An 11,185-nucleotide genomic window follows, 5' to 3' on the forward strand; every position below is an offset into this window, starting at 1 on the left:
CGCCTCAGAAAGGTTTCCTTGTATGTGTTTGCACAGTCAAAAAGTCAGCTCTCAGTCAGCTTTAAGGATGCTTTTTCTTCTGGGTCATAAACAAACTAAAAAGGCATCAAGCTGAAAGCAAGGGTTGGACTGATATTCAGAAAAATTGTGGTTTCCCCAAATTATTACAAAAACACATATAAATTGAGGACACATGGCGAAATTAAAAGTGCTTTTTGACACTATTGCAGCCCACATCAAGAAAGGAGAGAGAAAAAGAGTTTCTGCGGTAAGGAAAGTGATGGGGAAACACACTAAAGAGCATGGGATAGTGACTGAAACAACATTGTAGAAACCCCCACCCTTCAAACAAATCAGAATGGATACTTAATAAACAGCTGGTGTCATGTAAACTCTCTGCAAGCCAATCAGGATGAGTGTTTGATAAATTACCAGCCTGGAAGCGATTTTGCTTCCCAGCCCCCAAAAGCCAGGGGCGAACACTATGTACAGTCTCTGAAAGAACCAGAGCTGTTGTCTCAGCTTCTACAGTGCTCTGGCATGTTTATGAACATTCCAGCTGCTCAGTTTTTCGTTTAAAAAGTCTGCAGATGAGGCTTAGGAATAAATGGAGATCAGGGCTAATTCCCTAAAAGGAAAACCACTGCTGGGCTCCTGGGGAAAACATCACCATGATTTATCTAAAGTTAAGCACTTCTTTCTAAGCTGCAGTGAACTAGGCTAGAAAGACAGAAGGATGAATGCTGCAACCAAAATGGCCCCACAGACTGGGCACTCAGCAATATATAATACAATAGTATTTCTTAAAATAAATTAGAAATACCTCATTGGTTTTTTCTTTCAGGTTAAACATATATTACAGCAGGGTGGGAAACTGCACGTTTGCTACATCTTTGTAACAAAGAGTTGATCTGCCGATGGACTTGGTGCCTGAATCAAGCTTCCCATGGAACAGACGATTGAGGTGGTAGAAGAGTTTGTCTACCTGTGGTCCACCAAAACCAGCAACCTCTCTGTTGGCGCTGAACTGGACAAGCAAATTGGCAAGTCAGCTACAGCAATGGCTCACTTCTCCGAAAGGGTGTGGGAGAATGTGATGCTCACATCTAATACCAAGATGAAGACCCACCAGGATTGCGTGTTGATCATGCCGCTGAGTGGTGGGCAACTTGCCGTCAGGAGCAATGCCTCAACGCCTTCCACATGCACTGCACCAGGAAGATTTTGGGCATCACGTGGCAAGACAGAGCTTCAAAGATGTGCTTTCCCAAACCCACATTCCCAGCATGTTTGCAATCCTGTCTCAGCAACATCTACGCTAGGTTGGCCATGTCCACAGAATGGAAGATGACAGGATCCCCAAAGGATGTGCTCAATGGCTAGGTAAAGGTAACGGGACCCCTGACCATTAGGTCCAGTCGTGAACGACTCTGGGGTTGCGGCACTCATCTCGCTTTACTGGCCGAGGGAGCCAGTGTACAGCTTCCGGGTCATATGGCCAGCATGACTAAGCCGCTTCTGGCGAACCAGAGCAGCGCATGGAAACATCATTTACCTTCCTGCCGGAAATAGGTACCTTTACCTATTTATCTACTTGCACTTTGACGTGCTTTTGAACTGCTAGGTTGGCAGGAGCGGGGACCGAGCAACGGGAGCTCACCCCGTTGCGGGGATTCGAACTGCCGACCTTCTGATCAGCAAGTCCTAGGCTCTGTGGTTAAACCCACAGCGCCACCCGCGTCCCCTGCTCAATGGCTACCACTCTCAAATTTCCCAGTTCCAGTCTATTTTTTGTTGGTGGGCAAGTGAGATGGCAACACTGGTTCTGAACATAACAAGAGTCTGCTGAATCAGGCCAATGGTCCACCCGGTCCACCATTCTCTTCTTGCAGTGGCCAACCAGATCATGCAAATGGGAAACCCACAAGCATGTTTAGGAAGCCTCCCATCCACTCTTGAACTTCCGGTCAGGCGTCTCTGCACATCACAGCTCCTCCATCTCATGCGCAAGTTTTGCAAACTGATGTTCCGGTGCTTATTTGGAAGACAGTCCCATCCAATCAACCTTTTGACATCTGAAGCACGTGCTGATGGGTAATCAGCAGTCTTCAGCTCGCTTGGCATGTTCCCAGGGCAGTGGGCACCTGCTGATCTCGTCAGAAGTACACCAGTCCTGGAGGCAATTTGCCCACGTTTTTTCTCAGTTAATAAACACGAAACAGCAGGGGGCCAGGGGGGCTGCGAGCAGAGATAGTGGTGTGCTTCACGTAGGGGGTCCGTTCCTATTGTTCATTGTGCGAAATGGAAGCTCAAATTCTATCAGACCCAGGCAGAAATGGCTACATTGCAAACTTTATTTTTTTTTAAAAAAAAACCCAGATTCCATGCAGGTCTTCTCTGTGTAGTGTAAATTGTACTGTGCTGCTGTTTGTTGATATGGAGCATACGATGAGTAATGTGGGAATCTGCCTGGTAGAGAGTAGCTATTTATGTGAACAGCAGGCCGGGAAATTAGAAGGGCATATCTGAACCTCAGAAACAGAATGTGTCCATTAGGATGAGCATTCGGCTTTTCTTTCCTCGGACATATCTCTACCCCCTCACCTTATGCATGGAAAACAGTAAAAATGTCTAAGGATCCACACCAACACTGGACTAGTCCAGTTCAGTTCTCTCCAGTTCTCTTTTCCCCCAAGCTCAAATTCAGTTTTCAACATTTACACAGCAAAATCTTCATGAAAATGCACCAGCATTTTAGTGTGAATTTCTCCTAATAAACACACCTTTGCATGCAGTTTCGAATAATGAACACATTTATTTTTTTTGCATGTAATGCATTTTGCACGTTATTTTCACTAACATATTCATTTCTAGGCACACTTTCTCTTGTGCATTTTTGTAAACATTGCTTGGCTGGGGAACTGCATCACAAAATTTGGGTCGGTGCAAATTTTGACATACAGCAGTGTTTCGTTTGACCTGTTGTGGAAAGTGTGAATTTAATGGATTTGTCTTTTAAATGCAAACTGAATCCAACTTATCATTTATCTCTACCAGTAGCTAAACAGCATGCAGATGTGCTTACATTATGAACTGTAGAAGAACTTGGGAAATGGGGAGACACAAATCTGAGCGTTCCTTAAGTTGGGGGCAGATATTCTTCCTCTCTCATAAAATGAGAACTTGATGACACCCAACGAAGCTGAACATTGGAAGATTCAGGATTGACAAAACGAAGCTAATCTTCATGTAACAAATTCATGACTGAGGCTGTTTGGTTATGTGGCGGCACTCACTTCTGAACCTCGGAATTAGAGGAAGTTATTATGGTGCTGGAGGAGACTCTTGAGAGTCCCGTGGACTGCAAGAAGATCAAACCTATCGATTTTTAAGGAAATCAGCCCTGAGTGCTCACTGAAAGGACAGATCCTGAAGCTGATGCTCCAATACTTTGGCCACCTCATGAGAAGAGAAGACTCCCTGGAAAAGACCCTGATGCTGGGAAAGATGGAGGGCACAAGGAGAAGGGGACGACAGAGGACGAGATGGTTGGATAGTGTTCTCGAAGCCTGACCAAACTGCAGGAGGCAGTGGAAGACAGGAGTGCCTGGCGTGCTCTGGTCTATGGGGTCACGAAGAGTCGAACACGACTAAACGACTAAACAACAACAACAACAATTATTCCATTGCAGATTGTTGAACTGAAAATCATGTCCAGGCACTTGTAGAAACACAACGACAATGTCTTGGCCTCTGTATTCCCTGGTCTGGGCACTAGGGAGAACATTTGTTATTCCCCTTCCCTGGGTGGACATCCCTCCGCCCCCCATTCCTTGCCACAGAGATTCAGGGCTCTCATAAACCTATGAGCTCTGTGGCATTTACTGGAAAATAAAAACCACTGGAAGATGGTTAATTTTTTTATGGCAATTGCTCGGGCCTCTAAGGCTTCCACCGTATATATTTTCCTGTCAGGGTTTAGGAGTTTAATGACCATCTTTGCTGGGGTGTTTGAGCCATGAGCGGTCCCCGGGGTCACTGCGCCTTGCTGGCTGTGACCATCACACATTGCAATGACTTATAAAAGTCCCTTTCCACCCAGCCTGTCCCTTTGATTGCTTTCCCTATCTAAGTAATTTCTGCGCCTGCCATGCACTACTAATGGGGAGGGAGGAGGTCTGTGACTGTGATGGGAGGCAGAGTTGTCCATTAGAGGCAACTTGTCTGTTAAGATCTGTCACTCAGGTGGAAAGGGGCAGGAGACCCCTGACTTCCAAAACACGCCTCATTTGCTTGGCTTCAAAACAGAGAAAGCAGGACCTAATGATCACAGTGGCAGAAATCCGCCCTCTCTCTCACTCTCTACGCTTCACCTCTCGGACAGAGAGATGCTGCTTGATTGACCATGCAGAGAAGATGTCTTTGTGTATCCAACAGTGTTTAATTTCTGACTTTTGTTTTCAAAAGGATGGCTGTTGATGTGACCTTGTCAAAAACGGTTTGCGAAGCCAAGGAAGACGCGAAGCCTCAACTCCCCTTACTGGGGGCTGATTGTAACTGCAATGATGTGACTTACCTGTTTTGGATGGATATGATTTCGAAACCGTACGAGTCTAAATTTGGAAATGTCAGCAGCGTGGCTAGGGATGGGGGAGGGGGGAGGAATTTGATTTGGTTTACGTTTAAAGGCGCATCTGCATAATTTGCACTTTCCAACACTGTGCACAAACTGAAACACAGCCATCCTTCAAAATGTGAATCTTGCAATGCTGTTCTTCAACAAACTCATGTGTACAAAAATGCATATAATAGTGTGCATACAAATTTGTATATTGGGGAAAACTGTATACAAAACTGCATTATGTTGGGGAAGTTAGCTTTTCAAAATGCATGTATATTAGGCGATATTGCATGCAAATGTGTATATTAGGAGAGATCTGCACTAAAATGCTTGTGAATTTTTCATGAAGCCACTCTCATAGAATCATAAACTAATTCAAAGGGACCACAGGGATCATCTAGTCCAGCCTTTCTCAACCTGTGGGTCCCCAGATGTTGTTGAACTACAACTCCCATCACCCCTAGCTAGCAAGGCCAGAGCTTTAAGTGTATTTTTCCTCTTTGTTGGAAGCCGCCCAGAGTGGCTGGGGAAACCCAGCCAGATGGGCGGGGTACAAATAATAAATTATTATTATTATTATCAGGGATGATGGGAGTTGTAGTCCAACAACATCTGGGGACCCACAGGTTGAGAACTGCTGAATTCTAGTCCAATCTCCTGCAACGCAGGGATATTTCACCCCAAGTGGGGCTTGAACTCATGACCCCCAGATTAAGAGCTCTATCATGCTCTATCAGCTGAGCTATCCCTAGCTCCCTTAATGAACTCGTACAGGTTTGCAAGAGAGGACTGGCCTTCTGTGAGATAAATTTGGTGAATCACCATATGAAGCCACTACAGGATTTCCATGTTAGATGGAATTCTGCTACCCTAGGAAATTGCCTAGATCATTGGTTCACCAGGCCTTACACCCTGGTGCACTGCAACCCTGGCGATGGAGAGGCAGGCAGGAAGGAAAATGAAAACCTTTCCTCTCTCTCTGTGCGGCTGGTGCTTCTACTGCAGCAGCTATCCCAATATCCTCCACAGGTTGAGGGCTGAACGTCTGCAGTTGCTCCACTGAGTGCTCCCTCCAGTAGACCCATGGAGGATGGTGACAAGGCAGAGAGAGGCATTTTCAGTGGTGGTCCCTCATTCATGGAAAGCTCTCCCCAAGAAGACTCACCTGGCAACCAACATTAACGTCTTTCCAGCCCTAGTCTTTGCATGGAGCCTCAGGGGCACTGCCAGTGACACCACAACTATTATTTAGAGTGGAGTGTGAGAGGCAGAAGGGTGCCAATTTTTGGCATTGCACAGGGCACAGATGATATTTGAGACCCCAAGATCCATCATTGGCTAGTCTTTCATTTCGGCACCTCAGTGACCATTTGAACCTAAGAGGAGAAGAAGAAGAGGAGGAGGAGGAGGAGTTTGGATTTGATATCCTGCTTTATCACTACCCGAAGGAGTCTCAAAGTGGCTAACATTCTCCTTTCCCTTCCTCCCCTACAACAAACAGTCTGTGAGGTGAGTGAGGCTGAGAGACTTCAGAGGAGTGTGACTAGCCCCAGGTCACCCAGCAGCTGCATGTGGAGGAGCAGGGAAGCGAACCCGGTTCCCCAGATTACGAGTCTTCCGCTCTTAACCACTACACCACACTGGCTCTCTGGATCAATCCTGTTCTCACAGTGTCCGACCAGATGCCTATGGGACGTTTGCAAGCAGGATCCAGGTGCAACAACACTCTCCCCCCTCCAGCGGTTTCCAGCAATGAGTATTCAGAAGCATATGGCCTCTAACTGTGGAAGCGGACCTCTCATGGCTGGCAACCATTGATAGTAATCTTTACCTGCAAGAACTTGCCAAATCCCTTTTGTGTGAGTGCCTCATCCTCCTTTAAAGCCACCCAAGTTAGTGGCCATCACTGACTCCTGCAGCAACGGGTTTCAGACTTTTGTGTTGTGGTGTTTTGTGTTGGTGTGTTGGCAGGGAGGTGCAGGAGTCCTCTGGCCACCACCACCAACTTTTGCCACTAAAGGTGCAGAAGTTCTGTGATCTTTACCATCTGGCCACCTACTAATCTCATTGAAGGTGAGAGGACAGGGAAGGCAAAGTTGAGAATTCTCCTTTGGCTGGGCTTTTGATCTCACCCGGAGAAGAATTTGGGGCCTTTCAAAGCTTCGCTCTAATTCAGGTGGGTTTTGAGAGATCCCTAAAGCTCTCATGTATGGAAGTGAGAGCTGGACCATCAAGAAGGCTGATCACCAAAGAATAGATGCTTTTGAATTATGGTGCTGGAGGAGACTCTTGAGAGTCCCATGCACTGCAAGAAGATCAAACCTATCCATTCTGAAGGAAATCAGCCCTGAGTGCTCATTGGAAGGACAGATCCTGAAGCTGAGACTCCAATACTTTGGCCACGTCATGAGAAGAGAAGACTCCCTGGAAAAGACCCTGATGTTGGGAAAGATGGAGGGCACAAGGAGGAGGGGACGACAGAGGGTGAGGTGGTTGGACAGTGTTCTCGAGGTTACCAGCATGAATTTGACTAAACTGTGGGAGGCAGTGGAAGACAGGAGTGCCTGGCATGCTCTGGTCCAGGGGGTCACAAAGAGTCGGACACGACTAAACAACGTAACAACAACAACAAAGCTCTCATTGAGCCTGGCTGAGGAGAATGGTAACGGCATCTCCTGTTCTGTAAGATGCCCATCATTTCATTAGTGCGTCAAGAATGAAAAACTACACCCAAGCGTTGGGGGAGAACAGTGGAGAAGGTGAGACTGACAAGCCATTGCAATTTTAAAAGCGGAAAGGTATTAACAGCTGTTGATGCAAAGGGGCAAAGCAGAGGAGAGAGAGGTTGAATGAATTTGAGTGCTGGCTTCTCTGGTGGCTATTTCACTCCATCTCCTATAAAACCTGGTAAAACGAATTGGGTAATTGATGCAATTACAGTCCCCCCTCCTTTTAATCCAATATCTTAGCATAGTCAAGTTGCTAGTTTATAAGCAGCTGATAAAAGGCAACTGCTGTGCCTTCTGATCTGCCTTAATCAGGAATGATGGAGATAAGAGAGGCAACTCATGTAAAAGGGCCCCACCCTGCTGCAATCCACATTTGGGGGGGGGGACCCGTTTACAATCCTGAGGACTTGGTCAAATTTTATTTACTAAGCGTGTTCTCCCCTCGCCGCAGTTATTTCCCAGTGAGCCTAATAGTGCAATGGATTTTAATGCTCCCAATTGATGTGATTTCGGTCTACGCATCCCATTGCAATGAATGGTGGTCAGGCATTTCCGCTGCAATGCTTTTTGGCACTTCTTGCATTCCCAGCAACAAGGTTTGCACAGAAGTTCTTTGTCCCTTGTGCCCTTTGGTTCTTGGCTAAGCCTGACTCCAAACTGCTCAAAGGAATGGTCTGCAAAACTTTCAGCAGTGTTGAAAAATTTGGGCATACATTCTGAATAATTCTTTTTTTCCCTTCCCAAAATTCAGCTGCTTTTCATTGCTGTTTGCTCTTACTCTGAATTGATTTAATGATGCAATCACACAACCAAATCTAATTACCTATGTACCATCACCATATAATTCCATTTATGACACAGTCCTTTACTGGCTTTCCCAATATTACTCTCACTGTCAATTGCCCACATTTACCAAGAGTGATATCATTATATAGTCAAATCTGTTTGGTTAGACAGCACCATTTCCTCCTCCTTCATCCCAGCAGCACTTGCAGAAATAAACTCCTCCCCTTCTGATTCCAGCATCCCATCCCCCGGTCACCCTGGCAACCTATTTCTTAATACCATTGCAAAAGACATTTTTCGTCTGTTGCTTACATCAGGCCATTGCAAACCAGGGTCTTATGTTTTGCTGGTGCTTGCAGTTATCAAACAGCCCAGGCCCTTATCAATCTTTTGTTTCTCCAAGACCCACACCATACCCCCCAACACTCCTTAGATGAAAATAAGGACATTCTATTCCACATCAGCATCATTGCATGAACATTTTCTCCAGGTCGAGTTATTAGAGGAAGTACACAAAACTGCAGTATTTTAAGCACAGGAATCTTTAAATTCATGTATTGCATTATCACTAGCAGTGATATTAGTTCCAGTTACAGATAGGTAGCCGTGTTGGTCTGCCATAGTCAAAACAAAAAAATTCCTTCCAGTAGCACCTTAAAGACCAACTAAGTCAGTTCTTGGTATGGGCTTTCGTGTGCATGCACACTTCTTCAGTGTGTATCTGAAGAAGTGTGCATGCACACGAAAGCTCATACCAAGAACTGACTTAGTTGGTCTTTAAGGTGCTACTGGAAGGAATTTTTTTGTAGTGATATTAGTGTAGAATAGAATGTCCTTATTTTCATCTGAGGAATGTTGGGGGGATATGCCAACCTCAGTGAGTGGCTTCATTAGGAATCTAGTAAAGGTAAAGGGACCCCTGACCATTAGGTCCAGTCGTGGCCGACTCTGGGGTTGTGACGCTCATCTCACTTTACTGGCCAAGGGAGCCGGAGTACAGCTTCCGGGTCATGTGGCCAGCATGACTAAGCCACTTCTGGTGAACCAGAGCAGCGCATGGAAATGCCGTTTACCTTCCCACCGGAACGGTACCTATTTATTTACCTGAACTTTGATGTGCTTTCGAACTGCTAGGTTGGCAGGAGCAAGGACCAAGCAACAGGAGCTCACCCAGTCATGGGGATTTGAACCACTGACCTTCTGATCAGCAAGTCCTAGGCTCTGTGGTTTAACCCACAGCGCTACCCACGTACCTTCATTAGGAATCTAGCCAGTATTATTTCCCAGCCCTCACTAAATTCATGAATGTATGAGTTTTCTCAAATTCTAACCCTTCACTGAATGTAGAGGTTATGTGGGCCTGCCTTCCCCCAACCCCCGCATAATAATACAGTTGAAAGAAGTATTTTGGGCACTTTTTAAAAAAAAGAAAATATTTGGCACTTTTCTTCTCAGCACAATTTGCCAACCTCTGTAGTTCTTTGACAGGTAAATTATCCTGTGCGTTGGGTAAGGATGTTTCCTCCCACCCACCTGACAGATAACCAAATTCCCATTACATGGCCCTCTAATTGCAGCGTCAGGTCAGGGAAGTCTTTAATAAAAATATCCAAATGGATGGTTATTTCCTAGCTGGGATGATGGATGCTTTGAAGGCATTAGGGAACCACCAACGTCTGACTGTGTAATGACACAAGAAATATAGGCAGTAGCTTTACAAGTCCCTGGTTCAATCACTGCAGTCTTGGAAAGCAGGCAAAGGGAAAACACAGCAGTAAATTTACCCATGGCTTTCTAACCCCTGGGACTGAGTGCCAAGACGTCATTTAAAGGGTAAAGACATTTGAGCCCCAAACTTGAACAGAAAGGAATAGACCTGGTGATGACCTACAAAGCCCCCAAGGAGCCTCAGCCCAATATATCTAGGGGCAGATTCCATGTTAACTTGACCTAGGATCATCTTCCTGTGCTTACAACATGACATGTGACCTATACATTGAGACTCAAAGGGTCAGGATGTCTCTCTCTATAATAAAAATGGAAGACTGTCATCAGATGACGCTCATTGCAGGATTTGTAGAGCATCAGTATGAATGAACACATTAAATTGGCACAGAGCAGGAACAGGCTGATCTGTACTCCCCTATTTTTCACTTTAGCTGAGGTCTGACTGAGGCTGATGTGAGTGTAATACAAAACATTTAGGGCCAGATTCAGGAGGACTAACTGGTCCTCCTAAAGGAAACCTACACAAGGACTTCTGCAAGTGCAATGGGGTTTTCCCCCTCTCCTCCCTGATGCCCCACATTGGCCTGAAAGGGGATTGGGAGAACCTTCAGGACAGCATGCAGAGGGCGAGACATGGATATCTTTCCATCTCTGTGATCAGAAGTGCTTGCACAGATGGAATGATCTCCTTAGTGTTCCATTGAGTTCTTCCCTGTTGGTTGCATTCAACTACACTCTGCTCAAAATGACACATTAAATCAATGAACTTATATTTGTCAGCTTCAGTGGGTCTACTCTGAGAAGGACCTGCATCAAATGCCACCCCTTGAGCGCTCCAGTTTTGGGAAGACTGCTCAAGTGACTTACACACATCCAATTAGAGGTGTTTTCTGGAAGGGGTATCAGACCTTTTATTTTGGTAGCCTGAATCTGAATCAGTGTTCTTGGAAGTTTTGTGAAGAGTATATTATCATCCAGCTAGGAATATAGGAATATCTAGGAAGATAGATATAGATAGATAGATGATAGATAGATGATATAGATAGATAGATAGATAGATAGACCTGGTTGCTAATTGCCTACTGGGCTAAGTTCAAGGTGTTGGTTTTGCTGTATAAAGCCCTATATAGCTTGGGACCAGGATACCCAAACATTGTCTCACCCAGTTGATCACTACGCTCTGCAGGTATGGGCCTCCTGCAGAGTCCGTCTTATAAGGAGGTCTGTTCCATATAGTGTAGGAATTGGGTATTTAGTGTTGTGTCACCTGCCCTTTGGAATTCCCTCCTCCTGAATATTAGACACTGCTTATGGAAGACCT

The sequence above is a fragment of the Podarcis erhardii genome, assembly GCF_964252035.2.
Source record: "Podarcis erhardii genome assembly, chromosome: 1".
Lineage (NCBI taxonomy): Eukaryota > Metazoa > Chordata > Lepidosauria > Squamata > Lacertidae > Podarcis > Podarcis erhardii.